Here is a 19,702-nt window from a genome sequence, read left to right as displayed (position 1 = left end):
AAGAGGGAGAGGTTTTGGCCCTGGCAGAAAGCCAACATCGTGTGTTATTGTCTCTTTGTTTTTGGTAGCTATTTGATGAACTAAAGAAGACACACTCTAATAATAACAAGTGAATATTGAATAAGAAGAATAAGTTGAAACACCTCACAAATAGTTATCATGTAAAGAAGAATCACTCTAACTCTAATTGCCCTAGATTCTTCAGCTTCATTGACATCTATATATTTTGGCTAGAGGAGAGGATCTCGTGGACTAGACTACATCCTTTTCTTTCCCCTTCTCACGTGATCATCCATGTGTGCCATTCTGTTTTCCTACCTCCCACCAGCCTTATCATCCATGTGATTCTGTCCACATTCGCTTTGGCATTTGCTACATGAGTAATCATATAGGCCGACATATTTATATTGATTTGATGATATGTTGGTTGCATTGGCTTTATGATTACACTTAGTATTAGTTTTGTACCATATGCATGTTAGGGTAGGATGCATTGCATGCTGATTTTTGCATTAGAACTAATGACATATGATATTTCTCATGGTAGATTAGCTGCATTTAGATTAAAATTTGCATATTTTTATTTTTCTGTTGATTTTACGGCCTAACACTAAGCATGGGTGATCATAAGACACCATAAAAACATGTTGCCCCGTGGGTTTAGTCTTTGATATGTGCAGGTAACAGGTCTACAGTAACCAAGAGATTGTTGGTGTTCTCATGACCTCCCGTTCGAGTAGCTTTGCCCACTTTTCTGAGAGATCATGTCCCAGTTGGAGCCAAATGTTACCCACCATTTTGTGGGTGATATCCCTAGGAGAAATATTTTTCTCCATGATAGTCCTCAGCCGGCAGCCAATAGCTTCTCGCAGCCACCAACTAGCTCGATGTGCCATTTCTCCACCACCTGAGCCAGCCATGTGGTCCCTCACCCATCTATCATGATCGTATGTTTGAAGGTGGGTCTCCCAAACCTAAAGGTATGCCTTGTTATTTGGTAATTGAGTATTCTAGTTTATTTATCATGGAAACTTTGGGCATGGATTAATGGGGGGATTCGACGAAAAGAGTGGTCTAGGTCTGTGCTCTTGTCCCCTAGGTCTCTTTTGGGATGTTAACCTTGCACCCTAGTCTGGTGGATCTCTTTAACTGAACTATTGGTTTTCGGGATGGTACTACATGGGAAACCCTAATTTTGGTTGCATGGTCCCGCTCCCCGATTCGCATATATTACTCCCCTTCCACTCATTACACCCCCAATCATCTCTCCTCCCACCTGGGTCCACATAGGGTCAGCCACCCCCTCCCCTTGCCCCACATCTTGGGTCGCATTTGGAATGATGTCGGAGGTTGAAGCAACTAAAAGAAAAAGAAAAAGCATAATTAGCCACATTCAACAGGAAACTGTACCACATAATGTAAAAGATGGCCGAGACAAAAGCATTTAGCACGTGGGAAAAAGCCATGACATGAGCTCTACCCCATTCCATGGCCATCACCCTAGTTCCTACATGGCCCTTGATGAGCCTCCTTTATCATTCAAGAACCCATGATTATCCCAACCTCTGATGGGTGATGAACTGCCCAACCTTATAAGGGGGTATCCACTGTTATACTTTACGCATCATGCTCTCATTACCTAAAGCCCCGCGCAACTAACCAAAGAAAATCATAAAAAGGCAAAAGGCATATGAAGAAGGGTGGAAAAATCAAGGCAGGGGTAACTCATGCACCACGATTGCTCCTCCTACACATTATTTACCCAAGTGTGGGCTTCCCTTTTATTAGCTACCCTTGCACCATGGCATGTGATCCAGGTTGCCCCTTTCATTCCCTACTCCATTCCATCAGTATGCCACATGCCACCACCATTTGAAGGATGTACCACAGACATACCACCCCCTTTAGAGGTAGAAACCACCTAATAGGATGCTTGATTAACCCGATTTGGAGCTGGGATACATTAGCAGATGTCAAAGCCCACTATGGAAGGGCATGTCATTATGAAGTTCTCACTTGTTATCCATGGTTTATAAACTCTTTTACACGATTTCTTTAATGACTTGGTGTGTTGGAAGGCATAGGGACGCATTGGATCTTATGCAGGATTGCAAGTGGTTTCCATTTGGGTTTGGTCTCCCTATATAGGGTCCTGACCCCAAGGACTAAATTGGCACATGTAGGGTGTGTGTAGAAAGCCATGGGCCTCCGCAGCAGCAAACGATGCTCCAGGGATCCCCACAGCCATTCAGAGATTGTTTGTGGTTCACTTATTGGACGAGGAAGATGCACCTAATCCATCATGCCCAGTTGGCCCCATAGTTGTACCATACAGTTGGTAGGATTCGGGACTTGCACGATGATGTTGCATCACTTACACCATCATCCTAGCCCCTGCAGACGATCTACAGGCATCCTCGATTTGTTTGGAGACCCATGAGGACACTTGTGTGCCCCCACATGTCATTTGGAACACCACAGGTTATTACAAGGGGCCAACCCCTTGTCCATTGCTTTTGGGAGTTCAACTACACAAATGGACTCCATTAAGCCTCCTCCAAGGCCCAACGACATGCAATATTCATTATTCGACCTCTTGAGAGGCTTATTCTTTTATTTATGAGCTAGTTTGGTGGGCTTGTCACCAAAAGTTAGTGAATTTGCACATTATTTTATTGTAGGGGCTAATGTAGGCCTAATTAGCTAAATCAAACTCATTAGAAGTGTATAAATACAAGTGATGTGAATTCATTTTAGCATCATCACTTGGATTGGATCATATCTTCTTGTGAGATTTTCGCTATCTTTTGAGGATGAGACTTTTTGGATGAATGGATGAATTTTGATGTTTGGTTATTCTTCTTTGTCTTGGAGCTTCTATGATTGGCATATATTGGTGATTGGATATATTCTTCTTACATGTAAGTACTATGTTAATGTTATTTTGATTCTTTATTTTGTTGCATTCATGATATTGGGATTTTCGCTATTCTAGGGTTAATTTGTTGTTTTTCTTGGAACGAAATTGTGGAAATTAAATCTCTAAATAGTGTTGTATCATGATTGGGCCATGTTTGAATGAATGAATGTTCCTATAGACATCCTTGTCTTTACAAGTCACCAATTATTGTTGAACAAAGTATAAATGACCTTGAAGCTACTTCCATTAAGCCCTAATGCCCAACGAAGTTGTCTTTTAGGCCTCCTTGACAAGTGGAAATCAATCCAAACTCTAAATCTTCCATGACTCCATCTCTCCCAAAGGACAAAGCACTGGTCCTCCTCTGGTGATCACTTTAAAGCTTATTTCTTTCACCTTCCCCTCTTTTTCTAGGCCTAGCCTACATAGGTCACCTAGGGCATCAATTATCTGACAATCTAGCAATTCAAATACTTCGATTTTTGGTCCACAACTGCACTGGTCTATCCTCAAAAATGCCTCCAAATTTCATGAGATTCCAACAGTGGGATCTTGAGATATCACACGCCCTAGCTCGAAGACCAATTCTTGCCCTTTGTTGCCCTTAGGCTAGAAACCTCACTATGATCCTTGCATTTCCTTTCATTGAAAAATCATTCCTTGATCCCTTTCCCCTCCATAATTAGGTCAAGTATAACATTGGTACTAAATCCTATCCTCTTGACCTAATCTCGGGTCCACTTGGTCCCGTGTGGTCCCATGCACTATCAAGGTTAATTCTTCAAAGATCACCTAGAACCCAAATTTCCACAAGAATTATAGGGCTTAGGAATCTCTTTTATAAGACACATACTCAAAACCTAACCCTCGAAATTCTCCCCAAGCCCTTCCCAGAGAGCCTTCCATCTTGTCTTCCAAGACAAGCAAGCCACAAGCTTGAGCCTCTCTTGTGAATAGGCTTCTAGGATCACCCTTCATCCTATCTTTGATCTATTCATCTTTGTGACCCTTCATCCTATCTTTGATCTATTCATCTTTGTGATCCTTATCATACTGGGTCTCCTCCCATCGATAAAAGTTTGTAAAGAGTTGGGAACATTAGCTGAGGTGACAGTGGGCTATTGCTCCATCGTTGCCCTTTGACCTAGCAATTGTCCCTTTAGGATTCCCTCCTAGGACCCCTGCTAGTTTGAGCGGTAACAATCCCCGTTTCCATAACTGGAACTTGGAAGTCGGGTCATATCATAGTGACACTCATCTCATGTCTACCCTAGAGAACTTGTAAAAGTGGGTAAATGTAAGAGGAGGCAGTTACTTCTTTATAGGGTTATCTCTAATGTAAAAAAATTATTTTTCATTGTAAAGACTTAGTCTCCAAACTGTGAATGACAAGTCAAATCATTTTTTTGGGAAAGGGTTTTAAACTAGTTGTTAAAAGAAAATTATATAAAGCTAATCCCTCATTCCATTTGTTATTGTGAATTATAAGATCATCATGCCATAATAAGAACTTTTGGTGCAATCACTTGTCTTGTGGATTGATTCTTCTATTCCCTGTCTTCTTAGTCATGTAGAAATTGCACTTCATAAGATTTTTGCAGGCTTTTTACAAATTACACAAAGCTTGTGGGTCGATCCATTGAGGGGCTATATATTCACATGGAAGAGGAAGGCTAGGGTGGTAGTCCTCAATTTCTCTTTGTTGGATTAGGGTTATCAAAATCTTATAGTTGGACTTCCTTCTTCAATGACAAGATCTCTACTAACACCATAATTGATCCAATGGCCAGAGGTATTCCAAGAGGGAATCGTTCCCAGTTGGATTTGGGCACTGGTACATCATCTTAAAATAGCATGAGGGCGACTAGTCTTTCAACTCCAAACTCACATTTGAGTCAAAAAGATAAGGCGAACTTAGAAGGGTTTGTGATTGTAATCCTTCAACAAAAAATGTAATTTGCAACGCCAAGGTAAGCCTCACCTCACCAACCAATGTTTAAAAATGCAAAACTTTTTCCAAATTTCTATTTTATAAAATATAAAAATATAAAATACCACAAACATTTCACTAATTTGAGCTTAATTTCTATTTTTCAGCTAGTTTTATCACTTGGGTTATGTTTGAATCTTATCCATTTGGCCCAAGAAAGGTATAGTTTGCTTTTTTTTGTGTAGGAAAGCTGATCTAAAGCAAATTCAAGGGGTTGTCCAAAGATTTTGTAAGTCTGCAATACAATTTACAGTAACGGATTTGAATGATAAGTTAAACCCTCCTCCAAGGATTTCAGCCTAAAAGGTATGTGCTTGTAAACTCTTGTCAACGGCAATAATTCATCACTATTTGAAGTGAATAATTAATTTCCAGCTTGTTGGAAATTAATTTTCTCAATAAATAGAAATATGGGTTTCAACCCCTCAGGAATTTGACATTTACTAAGTAACATTTTCCAAATTGCCGTATCTTTCGAATTACTCACTTGTTTTTAGTGTTGAGTTGTTTTTATTGATATATATTCATTGCCCTATCTTTTCCACCATCAGATCTTGTCCATCCATCATGGAGCCGGTTGGGCTCATCCCTCAAGAGGATGTGCATAAGATGAATATTGCTATAGAATGGCCATTTTGCTGTGATTGAGGTTGGAGCTTTGGTCTCCCTCTTCAGTGATACGAATCTAGGAAGTTTTACTCTATTCCTGATCCTCAATGCTTGTTCGGTTTCCACTAATTCAGAGAACAGGTGGGTTCTTTGGCTCCATTGTGGGTGGACTATTCGGATTTCCTATAAGCTAGAGTTTTTGCATGATTGGTTATTTATTAGGGGCTTCCTTCCAAGGCCAAGTTGGCCAAGAGTGGGATTTCTCATGGTCATTGCACAGACTGCCAGCACTCCAAGACAGCGAAACATATTTTCTAGGATTGTCAGTTTGAGAGAAAAGGTTTGCAGTATATCCAAGATCAGAACTCAGTTTTTCTCTAGGGGAGGATTCATTGGAGAGTGGCCCAATGACAATATGAAAAACAGTTACTGCAAATTTCATATTAAAAGCTGAGAAAGTATTTATATTGATAAGTTTAAATGGATGAATGATGAACAAGTTATTCATTGCATTACTTTTGCAGGCTTTAGCAGAACAGCTTAAGGAGAACTCACGTCAGTTTATAAATATTACATTCACACATGTCTACAGGGAGCTGAACATTTTAGCAGAATCTTTAGCCAAGTAGGGACTTCAATTAGATATTGGTATCTTGCTGTTGCTCAAGGACTATAATGATGGACATCTCATTGAGTCTATGCTGGCAATATAATACTGACCTGTTATATATCATATAGATTTCTATGTACTTAGGGTTGATTAGTTTAAAATTTAAATGTCATTGTTATTGGATGAATGTAATTATTACTCCCATTATGGACAGTCTGAGGCAACTTTTAGATAATTGTGTGAACTTATTAGAGGCCATATTGAAGATACGTAAATTTTTGGTGATAGGAGTCTTTTTAGTTTTTTGGAGCATTGTACTTTGAAATTCTAGGGAAATCCTCGGATTATTCTCAGCCATTTTCTATAATGCCATGTTGAAGAATGTGTTTTTCACTCTCTTGGAATAAAAAATGTAATATTTTTCCTTCTAGTAAAATAATCAAAAAAATATATATTTAGCCCCAAAGGTTAGTTTAATTTGTAGAGTTTCTTGTGCAAAAGTATTAAATCTCATTGAATCCTTGGAGTTACCAGAAGGTTAGAAGAACTAAGTATATGAAAACTAAAGGAGGGAAAACAGGAACTTGGATGCCATTTCCAAGTTGAAGGCACCTTCTACCCTATTGAATAATCATGTACAGTTGCCCCAATAGATGAACTGATAATATGGCATGTTTTTAAATTGACAATATGGCATGTTCAATGATGACTCAAAATGCAGAAAAATTTAGCTTTTGGTAGATTTTTTTTGCGATGGAATCCAGACAGAAGTTTGTGCGAGAAACAAAGGAGAATGAAAAGGTTTGTCACTTTTGATGAATTAAATGAAGCAGTAATTTGATATCAGATTTTCTCATACAAGAGCATTTCAAGGTATTATGTACAAGAATAAAGATAACATGATAGTACATCATAAGTAAATTATTCATGAAAAAGCAGATTTTATTTTTCCTCTGGAGTTATACACCCTGAGATCCTGAAATGAAAGCATTGGAATATAGATAGGCAAATTCATTAGTTTGGACCTCCCATTAAATCATTCTGGTAAAATCAAGGTAGCTATTTTTTGCTTTAGCTTAGACAAGCTTTGACAAAAATGCTTGAGGTTTGCCTCTTGTCAATCTCCCGTACCATTTTCTCTGAAATTATGTTCGAGTACAGATTACAAGGGAAATCCAGTATAATGAATTATCTGATGGAAGACCCGTATGCGCTCTTCTGTATATGTATATGTAAATCATCTATGATCACCATAGTGAACCCATACCTACAAGGGTTCTTCTGGCTTCCACCAGTCAAACAGCTTCATTCAGGCACCCTATAGCTTTCCAAACCAACTCCGGTAGTTTAGGAAGTCTGCACTGATACAAACATACAACAGAAGGAATTTTCAAGTCTGAGAGAAATTGTTTTCGAGACAAATTGGAGGCTGATGATAAGTATAGATATTCATGCACTAAGCTAGAATAACTATTCACATGGTGTTAAATTATGGTATGTTCTATGCTTAGAGCAGTCTGAGTTTACTTATTTTTCTTCTTATTAGCCACAGATTAGCAATCACATATACATTAAGTAAAGTGCAGATAGAACATTAAATGATCAACAGAAAACAAGCCAAGACAAGAGACACAAGATGTGGTGGCTAGCCAGGGACAAACCCCAATGCGGGGAAACCTTTTGATCAAATCTTCTTTTATCTTCAATAGTTCAGCAGAGAGAAATAGTACAAAATCTGAATTCTGTAATTTTATATCAGCAGCAGCGAACCCTAGATCAGCAAAGTCAAACTTGGTCAAACTAGCGGAAATTGACCTCTAAAATACTTGGTCAATTTCCGGTCAACTTTTTCCTCGAACAGCCTGAAGAAACAGCCCCAAAATTTCAGTCAATTTGCAGATTTCTGAAGTCAACTTGCAGCCCTAAACTAGGGCAGTCAACACCGGTCAAACCAGAGGTCAGATCACCTTGATTTTCGTGCCAAAAATTGTGTCCTGCCTAGGAGAGACAACCACACCCAATCCGCACTCTTGGAAGGTCAACGCTGATCAAAGAGATGACCTGCTGCCCTAGTGTCCTTTCTGCATCTTCCTTACCCTAGGACGTCTTCCTGTCAGCCACACATGTGAGAGAGAGAGAGAGAGGCTCCTTTTATGCGTAGGGGAGAGAGAGAGAGAAGATGAGTGAATTTAATTGTTCAAATGAGGAGAATGCTCCTTGTATTTATATGCAAACTTTGAGGTTGAATAGACATCACTGTTGGACTTCTAAGCCTACATAAGTTTGTTGGCCGACCTTGACAATTTGTCCATAATCAAAATAAATTCATATCTCCATAAATACTTATCAAAATCGGATGATCTTTAGATCAATCCTACACCTCTCGATGAGAGGAATCTAGGAAAAATATCATAAGCCATAAATAAGGTGATCCACATGGAGTTTGGCCCTAGTTGCCAATTTTAACACTCCCTCTCAACTAGGGAGAACTTCATCTGCAATCCGTCAGACCGTCGCTGCTATCCATCCATCAAATGCATTGTCCTGTACAGCTTGACCCCACTCTGCTCTGCTCGAACTATGAAGAAGAAGAAATGATCGAGGATGTATCATACCATCCTCCACTGACCCGAAGTCAGTCTCAGAGTGTGAACCACTCTCACTGATCCCAGATCAATGGAGGTCATCCTAGCATAGGGAGTACGGTAGATACAGCGATGCGTCCATCGATAGTACTACTATGGTCCCTATCCTCATTTCCCTGCTCATTGATCAGATGAGAGGTACTTCCCATGAGTCCCAGACTGCATGGGTAGGATGCCTCGACAAGAGAACTAATCATCCTGTCCACAGGAGAACGAATCATCCTGTCTAGTGGATGCCACGGAGAACTAATCATCCTGGCCTACAGGAGAACTAATCATCCTGCTCCACAATCACCACGGAGAACGAATCATCCTGGCCCATAGGAGAACTAATCATCTTGTTCCACAGTCGCCACGAGGTGTCACAGGGGAAGGTTGAACCTTTACCCTGTACATAGTGCACCACCAGGGGATGGTGAGTCACCCTGTGGTCACATGTCGCTCCAAGAAGTACCCCGCACCCCCTGGAGCTCCCAGAGCTCAATACATCATACTCAACCCTCATAAGAGGGTCTCTGAACAACACCAAGTCATTCTCGGAAAGTCAGGAATTTGACCTTTCCTAGGGGCTTTGTCAAAATGCCAGCGACCTGTTCATCTGTACCAACATGTTGGAGCCTTATTGCTCCTCATTGCACCATATCTCGAATATAGTGGTACCTGATATCAATATGCTTGGAGCGATCATGAAATACGGGATTCTCTGATAAACGGATCCCACTCTGGTTGTCACATAGAATCACGGTGGTATCCAATGTAAATCCAAACAGCTCACTGAAGAGCTTTCGCAACCACACTGCCTCACAAGAGTCCATGCTAGTAGCAATGTACTCTGCCTCGGCGGTGCTCCAAGCCACTGACTTCTGCTTCCTGCTCATCCAGGATATCGAGGCAGATCCCAAAAAGAAACAGCACCCGGAAGTGCTCTTTCGGTCCACCACACTGCCTGCCCAATCAGCATCAGTATAGCCAAGTAGTCTCACATCTCCGGCAGTGTATCTAAACCCATGAGCGATTGTGCCACGAAGATATCTCAACAGATTCTTGGCACCAATCCAATGTGAGTGGTGAGGCTCAACCATATGTTGACTCAATGTGTTGACTGCAAAGCATATATCTAGACAGGAGTTCACCAAGAACATTAATGCTCCGACGAGTTGACGATACTTGGTAGCATTTCGTAAAACAGGTCCGGCAACACTACCGCTTCACTTCTTGAAGTCAAGCTCCATCGTGGTAATTACGGGCTTGCAGTCCACCATGCCGAATCTCTCCAATATATTTACCACATATTTTCCTTGAGATAGGAAAATCTCCCCTGTTTCTGCCAGACTTCCAGTTCTAGGAAATAGTGCATAAGTCCTAGGTCTTTCATCTCGAATTCAGAAGCCAGCTCCCTCTTACATTCGTGAATGAGAGGGTCTGCACCTGTTAGAAAGAGGTCGTCAACATATAGCACCAGTATGAGAGGCTTGTCATCTATAACCTTAAAGTAAAGGTTAGGGTCGGCTTCACTCCTAGTGAATCCCAACTTCATCAAGTAGCTATCAATCCTCTCATACCATGCTCGGGGTGCTTGCTTTAACCCATAAAGGGCCTTCTTCAACCTGCACACATGAGATTCTCGATCATAAATCTCAAATCCTTCGGGTTGCTCCACATAGACCTCCTCTTTGATCGAACCATGTAAGAAAGCAGTCTTGACATCCATTTGATGTAGGTTCCATCCTTGCGAAGCAGCAAGGACTATGATCGAGCAAATGGTGGTATATCGGGCAACAGGTGCAAATATCTCATCATAGTCTATACCTTCCTTTTGGGAGAAGCCACGAGTGACAAAACGAGCCTTATACTTTTTCGCACTTCCATCAACTGCATGCTTTATCTTGTAAAGCCATTTTGAAGTGACAACTACTTTGTCCTGGGGTCTGGGGACCACATCCCAAACATCGTTTTTCATAATGGACTCATATTCCTCGGTCATAGCATCCTTCCATACTTGATGCTTGACGGCATCTGTGAATGACGAAGGCTCATTTTGGATGATCGTGCTCATGATGGTCAGGTATCCCTGATACCTGTTCGGCTTCTTACTTTCACGGAAGGTTCCTCGGGGTGCAATGTGTCCTTCAGCATCATCAAGTGTCCCCCTAAGCCATGAAGGCCTCTTCCTAGAAGAGGAAGGCTCTTGCGGAGGAGGATCAATAGGATCCATAAGTTCTTCCACATCGAGCATCGTCTCATCTTCTTTTTCCTTCGGTTCCCCGGTGTCAGCTTCTTTAGATCCCCTTAAAGTAGGAAGATTGTCTACCTTGCTAAGAGCCATATCTTCGTCAAAGGTGACATCATGACTAATCTCGACTTCCCTTTGACCAGCTACATAGATTCTATAGCCCTTAGTATTTTTGCTATAGCCCACAAAGATTCCTTTCTTTCCAGATGCACCCAATTTATTCCTTTTTTCTTTAGGCACATGAAAATATACAGGGCTTCCAAAAATTCTAAAATGAGATACATCAGGTTTCTTACCAGTGAACATTTCTTCGGGAGTTTTGGAACCCAATGCTTGATGAGGGCATCGGTTTTGTACATATACGGCAGTATTTGCAGCTTCGGCCCATAGAAACTTCGGAAGTCTTTGATCATGGAGCATAGCACGGACAGCTTCCACAATTGTACGATTCTTCCTTTCTACCACACCATTTTGTTCAGGAGTATATGGCGTAGTAGTCTCCCTCTTAATACCAGCCTCTTTGCAAAAGTCATGAAACTCATTGGATTCATATTCAGTCCCATTATCAATCCTTAAGATCTTGATCTTCTTTTCAATTTGATTCTCGATCAAGGCTTTGAAGTGCCGAAACCAGGAGAACACTTCATCCTTCTTTTTCAAGAAGCATATCCAAGTCTTGCGAGAATAATCATCTGTAAAAGTGAGGTAATATAAATATCCTCCCAAGGAGTTCACAGGCATCATATCGGATATGTCTGAGTGAACCAATTGCAATATATCAGAGGTCTTGCTTTGGTTTGAGGGGAATGGTCCCCTTTTGAGCTTCCCTTCGGCACATCCTGGACATACACCTTCTTGCTCTAAGCTAAACTCGGGCATCCCGGTCACCATTTTTCTTACATCGGGTAGAGTTTTATAATGAAGGTGAGCAAACTTTCGATGCCATAGTTCAGACTGAAGAGATGTGTCACAAGACATGACACCCAGCGGACTTCCACCGACCTGATATAATGAATCAACTCAAAACCCAAGAGTAAAAGCATCTTTAAAGTTCTTTTTCCATACACGTACCTTGCCATCGCTGAAGGCCACCTTGTAGCCTTTGTCTTCCATTGCCGAAATGGACACCAGGTTCTTTTTGAGATCAGGTACATATAATACATCTTGTAAGTGGATGGTATTACCCTGATTCAATTGAAGAGTGACATTTCCTACACTTTTCACGGGATATTTTGAATTATCTCCAAGAACAATTTCCAGGTTGGTTTCCTTCTCTATTAGATTATAGAGAGCTTCTTTGTAACCAGTGAAGTGCCTTGAGGCACCACTATCAATAAGCCAATTTCCCAACGAGTCCGGGGGAGCAGTAGTAGATAGAGCTGCTGGTAGATAATATTCATCTTGCTTATTGTTAACAGTGTTAGATTCATACCTGGAATTTCTTGCCTTCTTGAATGGTTGTCCTCTTCCTTGATTTCCGACACTTCTTTTACCTCTGCCATTCCTTTGATTGCCTTGAGAGGAATTTTGATCATCGTCCCAGTGTGAGTCCCTTTTATCAGGGCACTCCCTAGCATAGTGACCTGTTTTATTGCAATTGTAACATCATCCTTTTCTTCCACCCTTTGGTCCAGCCTTTCCTTTGAATTTAGCCCCGGAATTGTTTCTTCTTTTAGTATGAGAAGAAAAGGCAGAGGGATGACCTTTAAGTATGGGCATTTCTTGCTCTTCCATCCTCGTTTCTTCTTGAATGCATCTGGCCATTAATTCCTCAAATCTAGGAATTACGTTATTGTTGAGAAGAGTAGTCCTGAATATATAACATTCAAATGGAAGTCCTCCAAGAGTTGTGAGTGTCATTTCCCTGTTGGGAATTACTTCCCCAATAGATAGGAGATCGTTCTTGATCTCGATGATCCTTAAGAAATATGCTTGCATACTCTCATCTTTGCCCTTCTTAATTTCCTTCAGCTTATTTCTAATAAACAAGACTTGATTTGCATCATTAACTTTAAATAAACTCACCAGTCTATTGTAGATTTCCTTGGAGGTGTTCAGCTTGGAAACATAGGCCACCAAGCGTTTGTCGATAGAGTCCCGAATGATCTTCCTTGCTTTGACTTCTCCCTTGGTCCATTTGTTCCTAGCAGCAGCAGATGCATTTGATGGAGGCTCAACAATCCCGCCTCTCACATGGTCCAACACTTCTTGCTCTTCTAATGTTAGATCGAGAGACATCTTCTATCTGTGATAGTCAGACTTCTCACAGAGTTTGTCTTCAGCAGGGAAGTGTGTTGAGGACCCCATGATTTCTTTAAGATAGCCTTGCCAACCTTCTCTTCGGTGATTGCTCTTGCTCTTGCTCTTGCTTGGGCTTTGTCTTCACCTCAGCTCCGATACCATGTTAAATTATGGTATGTTCTATGCTTAGAGCAGTTTACTTATTTTTCTTCTTATTAGCCACAGATTAGCAATCACATATATATTAAGTAAAGTGCAGATAGAACATTAAATGATCAACAGAAAACAAGCCAAGACAAGAGACACAAGATGTGGCGGCTAGCCAGGGACAAACCCCAATGCAGGGAAACCCTTTGATCAAATCTTCCTTTATCTTCAATAGTTCAGCAGACATAAATAGTACAAAATCTAAATTATGTAATTTTATATCAGCAGTAGCAAACCCTAGATCAGCAAAGTCAAACTAGCTGAAATTGACCTCTAAAATACTTGGTCAATTTCCGATCAACTTGTCCTCGAACAGCCTGAAGAAACAGCCCTTGAACAGCCCCAAAAGTTCAATCAATTTGCAGATTTCTGAATTCAACTTGCAGCCCTAAACTAGGGCAGTCAACACCGGTCAAACCAGAGGTCAGATCACCTCAATTTTCGTGCCAAAAATTGTGGCCTGCCTAGGAGAGGCAACCACACCCAATCCGCACTCTTGGAAGGTCAACACTGGTCAAAGTGATGACCTGCTGCCCTAGCATCCTTCTTTCTGCGTCTTCCTTGCCCTAGGACGTCTTCCTTTCAGCCACACGTGTGAGAGAGAGAGAGAGAGGCTCCTTTTATGCGTAGGAGAGAGAGAAGATGAGTGAATTGAATTGCTCAAATGAGGAGAATGCTCCTTGTATTTATATGCAAACGTTGAGGTTGAATAGACATGACTGTTGGGCTTCTAAGCCTACATAAGTTTGTTGGCCGACTTTGACAATTTGTCCATAATCAAAATAAATTCATATCTCCATAAATACTTATCAGAATCGGATGATCTTTAGATCAATCCTACACCTTTCGATGAGAGGAATCTAGGAAAAATATCAGAAGCCATAAATAAGGTGATCCACATGGAGTTTGGCCCTATTTGCCAATTTTAACACATGGGGTAGGCTAAACATTAGATTTGACTCCCCTGTGTCTCACCAAGCACCCTTTACTGCCACCACTTCTAGTAGCAGTGTTTTTCTGCAGAATTTTATAATTTAGGCTTATTTAATTTAGCATCCGCTTATATGCTAATGTTTCGTCATTTGATTATGGTTACTTGGGTTCGGTTATACTTGGAGCATATGGTTTTAATCCAAGATGCAAGAAACGCCTAGAATGGTCATGTATCAAAAGTGGAAATGTCATGAAATGTGGAAACTAGTACCAAAAGAATTGGAATTTCCATCATTCATGTTGTACAGTGCTACCAAAGCCGGAATCACCATACAGTATAGCTGATAACGTGTAGGCCATTTTCAGTAACGTTTTGGGAACTTTTTTTGGAGTTTCTAGGTCTATTTAAGTCACTGAAAAGGGTCTTAATCTATAGAAAAAATATCTCTCTCTATGTTAATGACTGCCATGTCACTGAATGAGATAAAATTGACATGTAAGGAGTTTATCACATTGATAATTGATGGTAATATTAAATTCATAAAGTATAATATTGCTATTAATTATTTCAAGATATTTGAAAGTGGTTTCATCAAACTTTAAAATTGTATATACCATTCAGAATTTAGGATCTATTATTTAGTGAAAGTAAAATTTGAAAGGTCTTGAACTGTACTTAAGCATGTAAGGATATCGAATAAGCCACATGAATTTTGAATGGAGGAGAGTGTAATATCCTACCTAACCCCTGTAATGCATATGTATGTAGGATGTACATGTGATATTGAGGCTTGTGTGCCTCTGTGAATATGCACATGTAATTGTATATACCATTCAGAATTTAGGATCTATTATTTAGTGAAAGTAAAATTTGAAAGGTCTTGAACTGTACTTAAGCAAGTAAGGATATCGGATAAGCCACATGAATTTTGAGTGGAGGAGAGTGTAATATCCCTATCTGACCACCCGAATGCGGGTGAATTTCCAAAACATTAATGCTGAGGAGATGGATTGACGGCGCTCGGCCCAGCCAACTGGTGGCCAGCGCACCATCCCAGGCTCAATCATGGCACCTGCAAACTCACCTCAGGCGAGAGCAGGCCAGCCTGCAGAAAATCTTTAATGCTCGCTCCGGCCGAGAAATGAAGGAAGATCAATTTAATATGGCACCCATCAACCCATCTGCTTGCCCTTCGTCCTTCAACATTTGCCCGCTCCAAGCAGGAATTCCCTGCAAAAGAACTGTTACAGGAAAACGTTGTTGCCTGCTCTGCTGTCTTGCCTTTGGCAATGGGTTCCATTTTTCCCATTCCAAGCACTGCCCTTTGAACCCTACCCAGGAGCCCTCTGTGTATTCTCTATTTTCCTTCCAAGCCCCCAATTCTCCTGAGCTTCTCATCCGCCGCAGCACGATGGTTCGTCACCGCATGCGGAGTCGCAAAGGAGGTGACCGAGGAGGTAGCACCCGCTCTCAGGCTGCGCACAATGAAGCTCCGCCTCCACCACCTGTTTCTCCACCTCCTTCTCAGGCCAGCTCTCTCCCTCCCAGTCCGCCCAGCCGTCACTATCCTCACTCTGCCTTCCATTCGAATCATTTCAGGTTTCAGAGCAACCTGAACCGGCCCATTATTACGGCTAATGTCACTATCATCCTCTCTGAAGAAGAAGACCAGCACAGTGCTCCTGTGCTTATCTCTGCAGAGCAACCTCAGAACATTCGCAGAATGGAAGTTTGTCTGGGCTCTGAGCAGCCTCCGTCGGATGAAGGCAGGGCAGCCAGGCGTGGCGGTCAGAATGTTGAAGGTGATACTGCAGGCGACACTCGGCACCCAGGTGGCAGCGCTCATGGAGCCACAACTTCGTTGGCTTTTGCTGGCAGCTCGAGCGGCACTCCTCCGGCTATGGAAATTCCAGGTGGCAACGCTCATGGTGCCACTATTCCGCTGACCATTGCTGGCAGCTCGAGCGGCATCCCTCAGGCGACGGGTCTTCCAGCTGGCAGAGCGGACAGCGACGTGGCGAAGGAAGGCGAGATTTGGTATGGGAACGCGTGTCCAGTTGTCGAGGAGGCTCCTGACCAGGATTTCCCAATGTAACGCCACGTGGCCTCCCAAGAGCCACCTCAGAGTTTTGCTGCTGACTGGTCAGGTCCTGTTGTCTGTGGTTTTGTTTCTAGTTCTATGGTTAGGCTTTTCTGTCTTGTTTCTCAACTGTTTCAGATGGTGAAATCTCAAGACTTCATTCCGGTTTTGTCATTGTTCTCCCGGTCATTAGCTTGGTTTTTTGTAAATCTAAATTGGTTTCCCCAAATATGGGGCAGTTATGATTCCCAGAAGGAACTTAGTTGTTCTCGACTGAGGCTGCAGCCTCATTGTAAATTTATTTTTCCTTCCTTTTAATAGAATTAGCTTTTACAGAGAAAAAAAAATATCCCTATCTGACCCCTGTAATTCATATGTATGTAGAATGTACATGTGATATTGAGGTTTGTGTGCTTCTGTGAGTATGCACATTTTAGGCTAGTGGGCCAAAATATGACTATGGTTAAGGGTGGTGTGCCTATGTAATGGGTCTGAGGACCATGATATTTAGGTTAGTGAGTCGGATACATGTGATAATAGGCTAGTGAGCCAAGGTTTTATTTTGGGGCCTGCATGTACATGTAAATATGTTAAATATGTTTTTGGGGTCAACGTGCTCGGGAATATATGTCTTTAAAGGTTGTGAGGCCGAAGAGCCTAGAATTGTAATTACAATGTAATTTACATATATTATTAATAAAATAAACGGTTAGCTGCAAATCAACTGCACAAAAAAAGGTATGGGAGGCGCTCAACTCCAGGGAAAAAGGGCAACAGTGTTGGTGTGTTGATTTTGGTGGAAAAGGCACTAAAGCCCACATGGTTTTAGAGGGTGCCACATGGCAAGAGACCCATGCATATAAAAAAAGTGTACGTTATCCTGTGAAATAGTTCATTCATTGTTTGGTTGTGGATGATGATTCAAGGATTCGTTCATTCATTGTTTGGTTGTGGATGATGATTCAAGGATTCATGCAGGCAAGAATGAAGTGGTTGATTAGTCAGTGAGTCCTTAGGTCGGGCTCTATACCTGACTGAGGCGTGATTATTCAGTTAATCATGTAGTAGAGGATGCATTCTGGTGAGAGCGCTAGAGGCTCTGGTTTATGGCTCTAGCAGTCATGGAGTTCTAGTGGAACTCTGCTTGGTGAACAATCAATGAGTTTGAAGTATAAGGCTCTATAACTGATTGGAGTTATTCAATTTGGCTTGGAAGGGTGCCTGGAAACCTCGGAGAGTTGCAGAGCTCCTAGAGTCATAAGGATGAGACTGTCCCTAGCTGGCTATAAGGTACCCTGGAGGTGGTGGCACTGCCAAGGGACTGCTAGGTGCAAAGAAGGGTTGCATCACTCGGGCGCAGGCCAAAGGGAGCGTGAGCTTGTGGTTGGAGGTTGAGGCTGCTAGGGTTGGTACCTTGGCCGATGTGGTTGTCTAGTATTTGGTATACAAACTCGTGTTTGATGTCTAGTACTTGGTGTACACACTGGTGTATGTTGTCTAGGACTCGGTGTAAAGAATATTGCCCATGGAATTGAGGCCCTAGATCGGGGGTGACCTGCAGTTGAGAGTTTATGAATCACTTGGTCTATGGTTGGGTGGAACGTGGAAGGTATGCATCTAGTTGGTCCTCTATTCAGATAAGCATTCATGTGCCATGTGTTGTATTTATATCCTATTTTCTTATAAACCCTAGTTGGGGTTGGTGTCTATGTGTATTGATTCCACTCTGTATGATTTATGTGATATGTGTATATTTGTTGATTATTTGTGTGAATAAATGTTGAATAATACATGATATAGTTGGGGTTTGGTATCTATGTGTATTGATTCCGCTCTGCATGATTTATGTGATATGTGTATATTTGTTGATTATTTGTGTGAATAAATGTTGAATAATACATGGTACATAATGGTTGGGTATTGTTTGAATTATACATGTAGTCATGCATTTTATAATTTAATGAATTAATGCCAAGTACAGATACATACATTGACAGCACTGGTACAGCTAAATTAATAGATACACAGTGTAATAAAAGGACAGAGGGCCAGCCGTGAGCTGGTGTGGTCATAAGGGGCTTTGGAAACAAGCTAGGGCATGATAAATTGTACTAGGGTCCAAGCTTCCATTGGAATCTTACAATACTTGGGTGTGGGTTGTGTGGTAGCGTTGCCCAACTATGGTCGAGGGCGTTACAAAGAGAGTGATGAATTATATCAGATCGGACAATGGAGGTAAATTGCGGAGCATTGCCTTGATATCCGTGTTGCAAACATCCCCATTTTATCACGAATTCAAGATTTTTTTGGCCTAGCTTTACCAATTTTTACCAATATTTTAGTGGTATCCGTTTACCTATGTTTACCCATTTTTATGAATATTTCCTCAATTTTTTATATCCTTACCAATTATGTTTGCTACGTTGATTGATATATATTATCTCATAAGCAGTATTTTTTATAATTTAAATTTTATAATGTTAAGGAAACTGGCCTAACTGGGCAAGGGCATTACTTTTCTAATGCATAGATCTGGTGCGTATTCTGACATTAAAACATTATTTTAAATTTATTGCATTGCACATGTGGTGCCATTTTAAATCAAGTATCTTTTTATCATGTATAAGTATCTATGATACTGCTACACTATCATAAAACAGAATTATATCACTGCATATAACAAGGGTAACCCTATATGCGGGCAGTTAAACCATCTGAATTCGTTAATGCTGAATCCTAACAGATATCGTAACATACATAGAACAAGATAAGTTCGAAATTATATGTGCGTACCTTTGGAGTGATGCAAGCTTCACTTTCTCACTTGGCCAGCTTCCAAACAAACGGCAAACAGATGAACACCACAAAGATAAAGCCCGAGAACGGTATAGGCGACTAAAATTTAAAATAAGGGTTAACAGAGCTGTTTTTTAGTAACGGAGGTAGACGAATAGAAATCTCAGCTCAGCTGTTCATTGATTCTGATTTGACTGGAGTGGATACTTACAACATTGATCCTCCGTTCTTACTGATCATAAATTCTTAATATATCGGGTTTAACAGATAGAGTGCTCGCCATTATTTTATTTTTTTTAATGGAAGGTCAAATTACTCGGATGACATAGTGTGGTTCATCGTCAGGACAAGTTGAAGAAACAGATCCAGCGATGCAAGTTAAAGTTTTTTGAATTTAGGTTTTTGTGATCTATATTATTATTATGAATGTGGAGAAA

At 41.1% G+C, this 19,702-nt stretch overlaps 1 protein-coding gene across 3 annotated transcripts in view; it reads right to left on the bottom strand.

Moving 5' to 3' along the window:
• Nucleotides 1-19,596, bottom strand: part of LOC149170109 (BTB/POZ domain-containing protein At1g63850-like) — a 153,355-nt gene extending 133,759 nt beyond the window's left edge. For all 3 annotated transcript variants that reach the window (XM_089428883.1, XM_089428884.1, XM_089428885.1), the window contains exon 1: nucleotides 19,263-19,596. The gene's annotated coding sequence lies outside the window, so the exon portion shown is untranslated. The remainder of the gene's footprint in view (nucleotides 1-19,262) is intronic.
• Nucleotides 19,597-19,702: the final 106 nt, after the last annotated feature.

The sequence above is a fragment of the Pinus tabuliformis genome, chromosome 4_2, assembly GCF_031772625.1.
Source record: "Pinus tabuliformis cultivar Carrire ecotype Pingquan chromosome 4_2, CPIR1, whole genome shotgun sequence".
Taxonomy (NCBI): domain Eukaryota; kingdom Viridiplantae; phylum Streptophyta; class Pinopsida; order Pinales; family Pinaceae; genus Pinus; species Pinus tabuliformis.
Note: the sequence above shows the minus strand (reverse complement) of the source record. Positions and strands in the feature narration are given on the sequence as shown.